The following is a 15,573-nucleotide window of genomic DNA, read 5'->3' on the forward strand; positions in this document are numbered from 1 at the left end:
CCCCTAATCTGCCCTCCCTAACATCGCCGACACCTACCTTCAATAATTAACCCCTAATCTGCCGACCGGAGCTCACCGCTATTCTAATAAATGGATTAACCCCTAAAGCTAAGTCTAACCCTAACACTAACACCCCCCTAAGTTAAATATAATTTTTATCTAACGAAATAAATTAACTCTTATTAAATAAATGATTCCTATTTAAAGCTAAATACTTACCTGTAAAATACATCCTAATATAGCTACAATATAAATTACATTTATATTATAGCTATTTTAGGATTAATATTTATTTTACAGGCAACTTTGTAATTATTTTAACCAGGTACAATAGCTATTAAATAGTTAAGAACTATTTAATAGTTACCTAGTTAAAATAATTACAAATTTACCTGTAAAATAAATCCTAACCTAAGATATAATTAAACCTAACACTACCCTATCAATAAAATAATTAAATAAACTACCTACAATTACCTACAATTAACCTAACACTACACTATCAATAAATTAATTAAACACAATTGCTACAAATAAATACAATTAAATAAACTATCTAAAGTACAAAAAATAAAAAAGAACTAAGTTACAGAAAATAAAAAAATATTTACAAACATAAGAAAAATATTACAACAATTTTAAACTAATTACACCTACTCTAAGCCCCCTAATAAAATAACAAAGACCCCCAAAATAAAAAATTCCCTACCCTATTCTAAAATACAAAAATTACAAGCTCTTTTACCTTACCAGCCCTGAACAGGGCCCTTTGCGGGGCATGCCCCAAGAATTTCAGCTCTTTTGCCTGTAAAAAAAACATACAATACCCCCCCCCCAACATTACAACCCACCACCCACATACCCCTAATCTAACCCAAACCCCCTTAAATAAACCTAACACTAATCCCCTGAAGATCTTCCTACCTTGTCTTCACCATCCAGGTATCACCGATCCGTCCTGGCTCCAAGATCTTCATCCAACCCAAGCGGGGGTTGGCGATCCATAATCCGGTGCTCCAAAGTCTTCCTCCTATCCGGCAAGAAGAGGACATCCGGACCGGCAAACATCTTCTCCAAGCGGCATCTTCTATGTTCTTCCATCCGATGACGACCGGCTCCATCTTGAAGACCTCCAGCGCGGATCCATCCTCTTCTTCCGACGACTAGACGACGAATGACGGTTCCTTTAAGGGACGTCATCCAAGATGGCGTCCCTCGAATTCCGATTGGCTGATAGGATTCTATCAGCCAATCGGAATTAAGGTAGGAATTTTCTGATTGGCTGATGGAATCAGCCAATCAGAATCAAGTTCAATCCGATTGGCTGATCCAATCAGCCAATCAGATTGAGCTCACATTCTATTGGCTGTTCCGATCAGCCAATAGAATGCGAGCTCAATCTGATTGGCTGATTGGATCAGCCAATCGGATTGAACTTGATTCTGATTGGCTGATTCCATCAGCCAATCAGAAAATTCCTACCTTAATTCCGATTGGCTGATAGAATCCTATCAGCCAATCGGAATTCGAGGGACGCCATCTTGGATGACGTCCCTTAAAGGAACCGTCATTCGTCGTCTAGTCGTCGGAAGAAGAGGATGGATCCGCGCTGGAGGTCTTCAAGATGGAGCCGGTCGTCATCGGATGGAAGAACATAGAAGATGCCGCTTGGAGAAGATGTTTGCCGGTCCGGATGTCCTCTTCTTGCCGGATAGGAGGAAGACTTTGGAGCACCGGATTATGGATCGCCAACCCCCGCTTGGGTTGGATGAAGATCTTGGAGCCAGGACGGATCGGTGATACCTGGATGGTGAAGACAAGGTAGGAAGATCTTCAGGGGATTAGTGTTAGGTTTATTTAAGGGGGTTTGGGTTAGATTAGGGGTATGTGGGTGGTGGGTTGTAATGTTGGGGGGGGTATTGTATGTTTTTTTTTACAGGCAAAAGAGCTGAAATTCTTGGGGCATGCCCCGCAAAGGGCCCTGTTCAGGGCTGGTAAGGTAAAAGAGCTTGTAATTTTTGTATTTTAGAATAGGGTAGGGAATTTTTTATTTTGGGGGTCTTTGTTATTTTATTAGGGGGCTTAGAGTAGGTGTAATTAGTTTAAAATTGTTGTAATATTTTTCTTATGTTTGTAAATATTTTTTTATTTTCTGTAACTTAGTTCTTTTTTATTTTTTGTACTTTAGATAGTTTATTTAATTGTATTTATTTGTAGCAATTGTGTTTAATTAATTTATTGATAGTGTAGTGTTAGGTTAATTGTAGGTAATTGTAGGTAGTTTATTTAATTATTTTATTGATAGGGTAGTGTTAGGTTTAATTATATCTTAGGTTAGGATTTATTTTACAGGTAAATTTGTAATTATTTTAACTAGGTAACTATTAAATAGTTCTTAACTATTTAATAGCTATTGTACCTGGTTAAAATAATTACAAAGTTGCCTGTAAAATAAATATTAATCCTAAAATAGCTATAATATAAATGTAATTTATATTGTAGCTATATTAGGATTTATTTTACAGGTAAGTATTTAGCTTTAAATAGGAATCATTTATTTAATAAGAGTTAATTTATTTCGTTAGATAAAAATTATATTTAACTTAGGGGGGTGTTAGTGTTAGGGTTAGACTTAGCTTTAGGGGTTAATACATTTATTAGAATAGCGGTGAGCTCCGGTCGGCAGATTAGGGGTTAATAATTGAAGGTAGGTGTCGGCGATGTTAGGGAGGGCAGATTAGGGGTTAATACTATTTATGATAGGGTTAGTGAGGCGGATTAGGGGTTAATACATTTATTATAGTAGCGCTCAGGTCCGCTCGGCAGATTAGGGGTTAATAAGTGTAGGTAGGTGTCGGCGACGTTGTGGGGGGCAGATTAGGGGTTAATAAATATAACATAGGGGTCGGCGATGTTAGGGCAGCAGATTAGGGGTACATAGGGATAACGTAGGTGGCGGCGGTTTACGGAGCGGCAGATTAGGGGTTAAAAGTGTAATGCAGGGGTCAGCGATAGCGGGGGCGGCAGATTAGGGGTTAATAAGTGTAAGGTTAGGGGTGTTTAGACTCGGGGTACATGTTAGAGTGTTAGGTGCAGACGTAGGAAGTGTTTCCCCATAGGAAACAATGGGGCTGCGTTAGGAGCTGAACGCTGCTTTTTTGCAGGTGTTAGGTTTTTTTTCAGCTCAAACAGCCCCATTGTTTCCTATGGGAGAATCGTGCACGAGCACGTTTTTGATGCCGGCCGCGTCCGTAAGCAACTCTGGTATCGAGAGTTGCATTTGCGGTAAAAATGCCCTACGCTCCTTTTTTGGAGCCTAACGCAGCATTTGTTTTAACTCTCGATACCAGAGTTAAATTTATGGTGCGGCCAGAAAAAAGCCCGCGGAGCGTTAACAGCCCTTTTACCGCCGAACTCTAAATCTAGGCCTAAGTCTCTCCCTGGACGAGACCTTGTATCCAGTAATCCAACCGTCATGGATTATACCCAAAACATCAGATCATCTCTAACATTATTGAAGAAACACCTCGAAGAAGCCAAATCCTCTCAAAAGAGATATTATGATACGAAAAGATGTAATCCTCCAACCTTCAAAGTTGGTGATAGAGTTTTACTCTCCACAAAAAACCTTAGACTCCAAGTCCCCTGTAAAAAACTCGCAAACCAATTCATTGGGCCTTACTCCATAACAAAGGTCATCAATCCTAATGCTGTCACTCTAAAACTACCACAAACATTAAAGATACATCCATCATTCCATGTATCGCTTCTGAAACCCTACCTTGGAACCAATACCATACAACCACAAGTCAATGACTCCCCTGTCATATCCGAACCTGATCAAACGGATTATGAAATTGAAAGAATACTTGACTCCCGGATACGTTGGAGAAGAGTTGAATATCTTGTCCACTGGAAGGGATATGGACCAGAAGAAGATTCATGGGTACAACACTCTAACATTAATGCTCCTCATTTACTTTCTGAATTCCACGCTAAATATCCAACGAAACCACGAGCAGTTGGTGGTAGGAGGACATCCTGACGGGAGGGATCTGTCATATCATTTACCCCTCTAGTAGATTATATGTGGTAATATCTGTCCCTTTAAGGTTTACTCAGAGACATTTCAGATCATCTATAAAAGGAGGGACTAAAGCACTGCTCAGGTGCTTGATAATTGCAAATGTATGGGTGAAGCAGAGTTACTGCAACTTTTACCTATCTCCTAAATTCAACAGATTGGATAAACTCTATTCAGACAAACAATATCCTTACCAATTTCGTTATCTTCATACAACTAAAATCTGTTACCATTTATCAAACTTCTAAAGATCTCACATTCAGATCGCCTCTCATACCAAAGGAGTTTCACAGCACTCTGACGTCATCTCTAACTCAGCGTGTGTACACGGAAGTCGGAACACGCTGCCTGCAGGGACGCTGAACAAGGAGTGTTACCTCCGCTAACGGATCAACATCTCAGCTCCTCTCAACTATACCGGACCTGTTACCAACTTACCCTGCCTTAAGGATTTATACGCAAGTACTTAGTATAAGAGACTGCCTTAAAACATTTGTCTGTAACTTCTAATAGGAATATCTACAAGTTCAAATGCCTAACTGAATTGCTTACTACAGTGTTTGCCTGTCATATTAATACCTGCTATAATCTCTAATTATACAGAGGAAACTGTTTACTACTGTGTTTGCCTGTCACATTAACTCTTTAATACATGCTGAACTCATTCAGAGACTTAAACTAAACCTTGATCATTGAAGTGATATATAAAAGTCCAGGTATACATCATCATTAATACCTGTGACTATAAACTCACTTTCCATCTCATTACTTGTTCATGTTATTCCTAAGAGGTATCAGTTTTCACTAACCATTGATAACTGTATAAATAGGAATAACTACACACAAAATATTTGTTTATCCATAAGTGTTTATTAGGGATATTGCAGCTGGAAACGATCGTGATCGCTTCCAGACGCTTTCAGGTTATTGCAGTGATGCCTCGATATTGAGGCATCACTGCAATACCCTTTTTCACCCACCAATGAAGAGAGGGCCACTCTTGCTGGGTGGGAGCAGCAGGGAGGCTGGTGGGCGGCCCATCAGTGATTTAGTTCCATATCCTGTTAAGTTCGATTGCGCGCAGCGAGGTGGGGCATGCGCGCCACATTTCCATTCAATTTCATTTAATTGTATGAGAAGGAGGGAGTGGGAGAGGGAAATCAATGTTGTGCAAGGGATCTGTTTTTTTTTTTTTTTTTATTTATTTACTTAAAAAAAGGCATAATTTTTTAACAAACTGGGTACTGGCAGACAGCTGCCAGTACCCAAGATGGTGGCAACTAGGTAGAGGGGGGAGGGATAGAGAGCTGTTTGGGGGGGATCAGGGAGGTTGGGGGTTAAGGGGCGATCCAACACTGCAGAATAACTATACTTAAAAAAATGCCTTTTATTTTAGTACTGGCAGATTTTCTGCCAGTACTTAAGATGGCGGTGACAATTGTGAGGTGGGGGAGGGAAGAGAGCTGTTTGAGGGGGTCAGGAAAGAATCAGGGGGTGGGATGTTTCAGGTGGGAGGCTGATCTCTACACTAAAGCTAAAATTAACCCTACAAGCTACCTAATTAACCCCTTCACTGCTGGGCATAATACATGTGTGGTGCACAGAAGCATTATAGCAACCTAATTACCAAAAAGCAACGCCAAAGCCATATATGTCTGCTATTTCTGAACAAAGGGGATCCCAGAGAAGCATTTACAATCATTTGTGCCATAATTGCACAAGGTGTTTGTAAATAATTTCAGTAAGAAACCTAAAGTTTGCGAAAAAGTTTGTGAAAAGGTTGAGTTTTTTTATTTGATTGCATTTGGCGGTGAAATGGTGGCATGAAATATACCAAAATTGGCCTAGATTAATACTTTGGGTTGTCTACTTAAAAAAACAGAATTTATGTTTACCTGATAAATTTCTTTCTCCTACGGTGTGTCCGGTCCACGGCTTCATCCTTACTTGTGGGAATATTCGCTTCCCTAACAGGAAATGGCAAAGAGAGCACAGCAAAAGCTGTCCATATAGCTCCCCCTCTGGCTCCGCCCCCCAGTCATTCGACCGACGGTTAGGAGAAAAAGGAGAAACCATAGGGTGCCGTGGTGACTGTAGTGTACAGAAACAAAATTTTTTAAACCTGACTAAAAGCCAGGGCGGGCCGTGGACCGGACACACCGTAGGAGAAAGAAATTTATCAGGTAAACATAAATTCTGTTTTCTCCTACATTGGTGTGTCCGGTCCACGGCTTCATCCTTACTTGTGGGAACCAATACCAAAGCTTTAGGACACGGATGAAGGGAGGGAACAAGTCAGGTTACCTAAACGGAAGGCACCACGGCTTGCAAAACCTTTCTCCCAAAAACAGCCTCCGAAGTAGCATAAGTATTGAATTTGTAAAATTTGGCAAAAGTATGCAGAGAACACCAAGTCGCTGCCTTACAGATCTGATCAACAGAAGCCTCCTTCTTGAAGGCCCATGTGGAAGCCACAGCTCTAGTAGAGTGAGCTGTAATTCGTTCAGGAGGCTGCCGTCTGGCAGTCTCATAAGCCAATCGGATGATGCTTTTCAGCCAAAAAGAGAGGTAGCAGTGGCTTTCTGCCCTCTCCTCTTACCAGATTAAACGACAAACAAAGATGATGTTTGTCTGAAATCCTTTGTTGCTTCTAAATAGAATTTGAAAGCACGGACCACATCTAGGTTGTGTAACAAACGTTCCTTCTTTGAAACTGGATTCGGACATAGAGAAGGAACAACTATTTCCTGGTTAATATTCCTGTTGGAAACTACTTTTGGAAGAAAACCAGGCTTGGTACGTAAAACTACCTTATCTGCATGGAATACCAGATAGGGAGAAGTACACTGCAAAGCAGATAATTCAGAAACTCTTCTAGCAGAAGAAATAGCAACTAAAAACAGAACTTTCCAAGATAGTAACTTAATATCTATGGAATGCAAAGGTTCAAACGGAACCCCTTGAAGAACTGAAAGAACTAAGTTTAGACTCCATGGAGGAGTCATAGGTCTGTAAACAGGCTTGATTCTGACTAACGCCTGTACAAACGCTGGTACGTCTGGCACGGCTGCCAGACGTTTGTGCAACAAGACAGACAGAGCAGATATCTGTCCCTTTAGAGAACTAGCTGACAGACCTTTCTCCAAACCCTCTTGGAGAAAGGAAAGAATCCTAGGAATTTTGGTTTTACTCCAAGAAAAACCCTTGGATTCGCACCAACGGATATATTTGTGCCATATCTTATGGTAAATCTTCCTAGTCACAGGCTTTCTGGCTTGAACCAGAGTATCTATAACTGAATCTGAAAACCCACGCTTAGATAGAATCAAGCGTTCAATTTCCAAGCAGTCAGTTGCAGAGAGACTAGATTTGGATGTTCGAACGGACCTTGTACTAGAAGATCCTGTCTCAAAGGTAGCTTCCATGGTGGAGCCGATGACATATTCACCAGGTCTGCATACCAAGTCCTGCGTGGCCACGCAGGAGCTATTAGAATCACCGAGGCCTTCTCCTGTTTGATCCTGGCTACCAGCCTGGGAAGGAGAGGGAACGGTGGAAACACATAGGCTAGATTGAACGACTAAGGCGCCACTAATGCATCCACTAGTGTCGCCCTGGGATCCCTGGATCTGGCCCCGTATCGAGGAACTTTGAAGTTCTGACGAGACGCCATCAGATCCATATCCGGAGTGCCCCATAGTTGAGTTAACTGGGCAAAGACCTCCGGGTGGAGTTCCCACTCCCCCGGATGGAAAGTCTGACGACTCAAATAATCCGCCTCCCAGTTGTCTACTCCTGGGATGTGGATTGCAGATAGGTGGCAGGAGTGATCCTCCGCCCATTTGATGATCTTGGATACCTCTGTCATCGCCAAAGAACTCTTTGTTCCCCCTGATGATTGATGTACGCTACAGTCGTCATGTTGTCCGACTGAAATCTTATGAATCTGGCCTTCGCTAGGTGAGGCCAGGCCAGGAGCGCATTGAATATCGCTCTCAGTTCCAAAATGTTTATCGGGAGAAGGGACTCTTCCCGAGACCATAGACCCTGAGCTTTCAGGGAGTCCCAGACCGCGCCCCAGCCTAAGAGACTGGCGTCGGTCGTGACGATGACCCACTCTGGTCTGCGGAAACTCATTCCCTGAGACAGGTGATCCTGAGTCAACCACCAGTGCAGTGAGTCTCTGGTTACCTGGTCTACTTGAATCTTGGGAGACAAGTCTGCATAATTCCCATTCCACTGTTTGAGCATGCACAGTTGCAATGGTCTTAGATGAATTTGAGCAAAAGGAACCACGTCCATTGCTGCAAACATTAGTCCTATTACCTCCATGCACCGAGCTATGGAAGGCTGAGGAATAGATTGAAGAACTTGACAAGCGTTTAGAAGTTTTAATTTTCTGAGCTCTGTCAGAAAAATCTTCATTTCTACAGAATCTAATATTGTTCCCAGAAAGGGGACCCTTGTAGACGGGGACAGGGAACTCTTTTCTACGTTCACCTTCCACCCGTGAGACCTGAGAAAGGCTAATACAATGTCTGTATGAGCCCTTGATCTGGAAAGGGACGACGCTTGGATTAGGATGTCGTCAAAGTAAGGTGCCACCGCAATGCCCCTCGGTCTTAGAACCGCTAGTAGGGACCCTAGCACCTTTGTGAAAATTCTGGGAGCAGTGGCTAAACCGAACAGAAGAGCCACGAACTGGTAATGTTTGTCCAGAAAGGCGAACCTTAGGAACTTATGATGATTTTTGTGGATAGGAATATGTAGGTACGCATCCTTTAAGTCCACGGTAGTCATGTATTGACCCTCCTGGATTGTTGGTAAAATCGTTCGAATGGTTTCCATTTTGAATGATGGAACTCTGAGGAATTTGTTTAGAATTTTTAAATCCAGAATTGGCCTGAAAGTTCCCTCTTTTTTGGGAACTACAATCAGGTTTGAGTAAAAACCCAGACCTTGTTCCGCTGTTGGAACTGGGTGTATCACTCCCATCTTTAATAGGTCTCCTACGCAATGTAAGAATGCCTGTCTCTTTATCTGGTCTGAAGATAAGCGAGACATGTGGAACCTTCCCCTTGGAGGAAGTTCCTTGAACTCTAGAAGATACCCCTGAGAGACTATTTCTAGTGCCCAGGGATCCGGAACATCTCTTGCCCAAGCCTGAGCAAAGAGAGAAAGTCTGCCCCCTACTAGATCCGGTCCCGGATCGGGGGCTACCCCTTCATGCTGTCTTGGTAGCAGCAGCAGGCTTCTGGGCCTGTTTACCCTTGTTCCAGCCTTGCATTGGTTTCCATGCTGGTTTAGGCTGGGAAGCGTTACCCTCTTGTCTAGAGGCTGCAGAGTTAGGAGACGGTCTGTTCCTGAAATTGCGAAAGGAACGAAAATTAGATTTGTTCTTAGCCTTGAAAGGCCTATCCTGTGGGAGGGCATGGCCCTTTCCCCCAGTGATGTCTGAAATAATCTCCTTCAATTCGGGCCCGAAAAGGGTCTTACCTTTGAAAGGAATATTAAGCAGTTTTGTCTTGGACGACACATCCGCCGACCAAGATTTTAGCCAAAGCGCTCTGCGCGCCACGATTGCAAAACCTGAATTTTTCGCCGCTAATTTAGCCAATTGAAAAGCAGCATCTAAAATAAAGGAATTAGCCAACTTTAGTGCGTGAATTCTGTCCTTATGGAGCAAATTTTCTAGTTCCTCGAACCAAAAAGACGCCGCCGTGGTGACAGGAATAATGCACGAAATTGGTTGGAGAAGGAAACCTTGCTGAACAAATATCTTTTTAAGCAATCCTTCCAATTTTTTATCCATAGGATCTTTGAAAGCACAACTGTCCTCAATGGGAATAGTTGTGCGCTTGGCCAACGTAGAAACTGCCCCCTCAACCTTAGGGACTGTTTGCCATGCGTCCCTTCTGGGGTCGACAATGGGGAACATTTTCTTAAATATAGGAGGTGGGACAAAAGGTATACCTGGCTTCTCCCACTCCTTGGTCACTATGTCCGCCACCCTCTTGGGTATCGGAAAGGCATCAGCGTGCACAGGGACCTCTAGGAATTTGTCCATTTTGCACAATTTCTCTGGAATCACCAAAGAGTCACAATCATCAAGAGTAGTTAGCACCTCCTTAAGCAGGGCGCGGAGATGTTCTAACTTAAATTTAAATGCCACGATATCAGGTTCTGCCTGCTGAGAAACTTTTCCTGAATCAGAAATTTCTCCCTCAGACAGACCCTCCCTCACTGCCAATTCAGACTGGTGTGAGGGTATAACAGATAAATTATCGTCAGCGCCCACTTGCTCATCCTCTGTATTTAAAACTGAGCAATCACGCTTTCTGGGAAATGCTGGCAGTTTGGATAAAAGATTTGCTATAGAATTATCCATTACTGCAGTTAATTGCTGCATAGTAACAAGCATTGGCGCGCTAGATGTACTAGGTATCGCCTGCGCGGGCAAAACTGGTGTTGACACAGAAGGAGAGGATGATGAACTATCCCCACTACCTTCATTTGAAGAATCATCTTGGGCAACCTTATTAAATGTGACAGTACTGTCCTTACTTTGTTTGGACGCCATGGCACAATTTGAACATACATTTAAAGGGGGAACCACCTTGGCCTCCATACACACAGAACATATGCTATCTGGAGGTATAGACATGTTAGACAGACTTTGGCAGGCTATTAATGCAATTAACCGTTTTTAAACATAACCGTTACTGTCTCTTTAAATAATAAAAAGAGCACACTTTATTTCTGAATGTTTGAAAAACTATGAAGGAAATATCCGATCTTTACAAAATTTGCACCCTAGTGTCTTAATGCTTTGAAAGTATTGCACACCAAATTTCAAGTCTCTAACCCCTTAAATGAGCAAACCGGAGCTAATTGTTCAATTAACCAGTTTAAACCCACTACAGTCCCTGCCACAGCCTTTGCTGCGGCTTTTATTCACCACAGAATAAGCCTTCTTGAAATCGTTTTTTATGGCCACAGGACCCTCTCACATGAAGCTGCATGCACTGCTTCTAGAAGTAACTGCGCAATTGAGGCGCGAAAATGAGGCCTCCTCCCTCTGCATACCAGAGTGAAGGGGCCTTCCTGACTAGATTAGGTGTCTAAACAACTGCCAGGCGAAATAAAAACGTTCCCAAAAGTGTTTCAAATGACAAAACACTCCAAAAGTCATATAAATATTATATAAATCAATCGATTTAGCCCACAATAGTGTCAACCAGTATAGAGCCCATTTATAAGCCTTCATTCTGTTATGAGTCTAAGAAAATGGCTTACCGATCCCATAAGGGAAAACTGACAGTCTTCTAGCATTACTATGTGTTGTTAGAAAAGAGACTGGTCATACCTGGAGCCGAAAAGTCTGTAAACTGTTCCCCCCAACTGAAGTTCTCTGGTTTCAACAGTCCTGCGTGGGAACAGCAATGGATTTTAGTTACTGTTGCTAAAATCATACTCCTCTTTTAACAGAACTCTTCATCACTTTCTGTTGTAGAGTAAATAGTACAAACCGGCACTATTTTAAAATAACAAACTCTTGATAGAAGAAATAAAACTACAACTAACACCACATACTCTTTACCATCCCCGTGGAGATGCTACTTGTTCAGAGCAGGCAAAGAGAATGACTGGGGGGCGGAGCCAGAGGGGGAGCTATATGGACAGCTTTTGTTGTGCTCTCTTTGCCATTTCCTGTTAGGGAAGAGAATATTCCCACAAGTAAGGATGAAGCCGTGGACCGGACACACCAATGTAGGAGAAATATATACATGTGAAGGGATATTCAGGGATTCCTGACAGATATCAGTGTTCCAATGTAACTTTCGCTAATTTTGAAAAAACGGAATGATTTGGAAATAGCAAAGTGCTACTTGTACTTATTGTCCTATAACTTGCAAAAAAAAGCAAAGAACATGTAAACATTGGGTATTTCTAAACTCAGGACAAAATTTAGAAACTATTTATCATGGGTGTTTTTTGGTGGTTGCAGATGTGTATTTTGGGGGTCAAAGTTAGAAAAAAGTAAATTTATGCTTACCTGATAAATAAATTTCTTCTACGATACGACGAGTCCACGGATTTCATCCTTACTTGTGGGATATTAACCTCCTGCTAACAGGAAGTGACAAAGAGCACCACAGCAGAGCTGTATATATAGCTCCTCCCTTCCCTCCACCCCCCGTCATTCGACCGAAGGTTTAGGAAGAGAAAGGAAAAGCTAAAAGGTGCAGAGGTAACTGAAGTTATAAAAAGAAAATATAATATAAATCTGTCTGAAAAACGACAGGGAGGGCCGTGGACTCGTCGTATCGTAGAAGAAATTAATTTATCAGGTAAGCATAAATTTACTTTTCTTCTACAAGATACAACGAGTCCACGGATTTCATCCTTACTTGTGGGATACAATACCAAAGCTACTGGACACGGATGAAACGGGAGGGACAAGACAGAGACCTAAACGTAAGGCACCACTGCTTGAAGAACCTTTCTCCCAAAAACAGCCTCAGAAGAAGCAAAAGTATCAAATTTGTAAAATTTGGAAAAAGTATGAAGAGACGACCAAGTCGCAGCCTTGCAAATCTGTTCAACAGAAGCATAGTTTTTAAAGGCCCATGTGGAAGCCACAGCCCTAGTAGAATGAGCCGTAATTCTTTCAGGAGGCTGCTGTCCAGCAGTCTCATATGCCAGGTGGATGATACTCTTCAGCCAAAATAAACAAGGAATAATGAAGATGATTGATGGAAATCCTTAGTCGTCTGTAAGTAAAACTTCAAGGCACGGACCACGTCCAGGTTATGTAACAGACGCTCCTTCTTAGAAGAAGGATTAGGACACAAGGAAGGAACAACAATTTCCTGATTAATATTCTTATTTGAAACAACCTTAGGAAGAAATCCAGGTTTGGTACGCAAAACCACCTTATCAGAATGAAATAAAAGATAAGGCGAATCACATTGTAACGCTGAAAGCTCCGAAACTCTACGAGCAGAAGAAATAGCAACCAAAAACAAAACTTTCCAAGATATCAACTTAATATCTATGGAATGCATGGGTTCAAACGGAACCCCTTGAAGAACTCTAAGAACTAAATTCAAACTCCAGGGAGGAGTAATTGGTCTAAATACAGGCTTAATTCTGGTTAGAGCCTGACAAAAAGACTGAACATCTGGAACATCTGCCAGACGTTTGTGAAGCAAAATTGACAAAGCAGAAATCTGTCCCTTTAAGGAACTCGCTGATAACCCTTTCTCCAATCCTTCTTGGAGAAAAGACAGAATCCTGGGAATCCTAACTTTACTCCATGAGTAGCCCTTGGATTCACACCAATAAAGATATTTACGCCATATCTTATGATAGATTTTTCTAGTGACAGGCTTACGTGCCTGTATCAAAGTATCAATAACCGAATCTGAGAATCCCCGCTTAGATAAGATCAAGCGTTCAATCTCCAAGCAGTCAGCTGCAGAGAATTTAGATTTGGATGTTGGAAAGGTCCTTGAATGAGAAGGTCCTGTCTCAATGGAAGTTTCCACAGTGGCAGAGAGGACATGTCCACTAGATCCGCATACCAAGTCCTGCGTGGCCACGTAGGCGTGATCAGGATTACTGAAGCACTCTCCTGTTTGATCCAAGCAATCACGCGTGGAAGGAGAGGAAACGGTGGAAACACATAAGCTAGGCTGAACGACCAAGGCACTGCCAGGCATCTATCAGTTCTGCCTGGGGATCCCTTGACCTGGATCCATAACTTGGAAGCTTGGCATTCTGACGAGATGCCATCAGGTCCAATTCCGGTCTGCCCCATCGGAGAATCAGAGAGGCAAACATCTCCAGGTGGAGTTCCCACTCCCCCGGATGAAAAGTCTGTTGACTTAGAAAATCCGCTTCCCAGTTCTCTACTCCTGGGATGTAGATTGCCGACAGATAGCAAGAGTGGGCCTCCGCCCATAAAATTATCTTGGATACTTCTATCATCGCTAAGGAACTCCTTGTTCCCCCTTGATGATTGATATAAGCTACAGTCGTGATATTGTCCGACTGGAATCTGATGAATTTGGCCGAGGACAACTGAGGCCACGCCTGAAGCGCATTGAATATTGCTCTCAATTCCAAAATATTGATTGGAAGTAGAGACTCCACCTGAGTCCATACACCCTGAGCCTTCAGGGAATTCCAGACTGCACCCCAGCCCAGAAGGCTGGCGTCCGTTGTCACTATCACCCATGAGGGTCTGCAGAAACACGTCCCCTGGGACAGATGATCCAGTGACAACCACCAAAGAAGAGAGTCTCTGGTCTCTTGCTCCAGATTTATCTGAGGAGATAAATTTGCATAGTCCCCATTCCACTGTCTGATCATGCACAGCTGCAGTGGTCTGAGATGAAAACGAGCAAACGGAATGATGTCCATTGCCGCTACTATTAATCCAATTACTTCCATACACTGAGCCACTGATGGCCGGGGAATGGACTGAAGGGCTCAGCAAGTATGTAGAATCTTTGATTTTCTGATCTTCGTCAGAAATATCTTCATGTCTACAGAGTCTATCAGAGTTCCCAAGAAGGGAACCCTTGTCCGTGGAACTAGTGAACTCTTTTCTAGGTTCACCTTCCAACCGTGAGTTCTCAGAAAGGACAACACTGTGTCTGTATGAGATTTTGTTAGATGAAAAGTTGACGCCTGAATCAGAATATCGTCCAGATAAGGCGCCACTGCTATGCCCTGCGGCCTGAGAACCGCCAGAAGGGACCCTAGAACCTTTGTGAAGATCCTGGGTGCTGTGGCCAACCCGAAGGGAAGAGCCACGAACTGAAAATGTTTGTCCAGGAAGGCAAACCTTAGGAACTGATGATGATCCTTGTGAATAGGGGTATGAAGGTATGCATCCTTCAAGTCCACGGTAGTCATATATTGACCCTCCTGGATCATTGCTAAGATTGTTCGTATAGTCTCCATCTTGAACGATGGGACTCTGAGAAACTTTTTTAGACACTTGAGATCTAAAATGGGTCTGAAAGTTCCCTCTTTTTTGGGAACCACGAAAAGATGTGAGTAAAACCCCTGTCCTTGTTCCAGTTTTGGAACAGGACAAATTACTTCCATGGTAGAGAGGTCTTTTACACAGCGTAAGAATGCCTCTCTTTTTATCTGGTCTACAGACAATCGTGAAAGATGAAATCTCCCTCTTGGGAGAAAATCCTTGAATTCCAGTTGATACCAGTGGGTCATGATTTCCAATGCCCAGGGGTCCTGAACATCTCTTGCCCAAGCCTGGGCAAAGAAAGAAAGTCTGCCCCCTACTAGATCTGGTCCCGGATCGGGGGACGCCCCTTCATGCTGTCTTTGTAGCAGCAGCGAGCTTCTTGGGTTGTTTACCTTTGTTCCAAGCCTGGTTGGGTCTCCAGATGGATTTGGACTGAGCAAAATTCCCTTCCTGCTTTGTGGAGGAAGAGGAAGCAGAGGGTACTCCT

This window comes from Bombina bombina, chromosome 6, assembly GCF_027579735.1.
Source record: "Bombina bombina isolate aBomBom1 chromosome 6, aBomBom1.pri, whole genome shotgun sequence".
Classification (NCBI taxonomy): domain Eukaryota; kingdom Metazoa; phylum Chordata; class Amphibia; order Anura; family Bombinatoridae; genus Bombina; species Bombina bombina.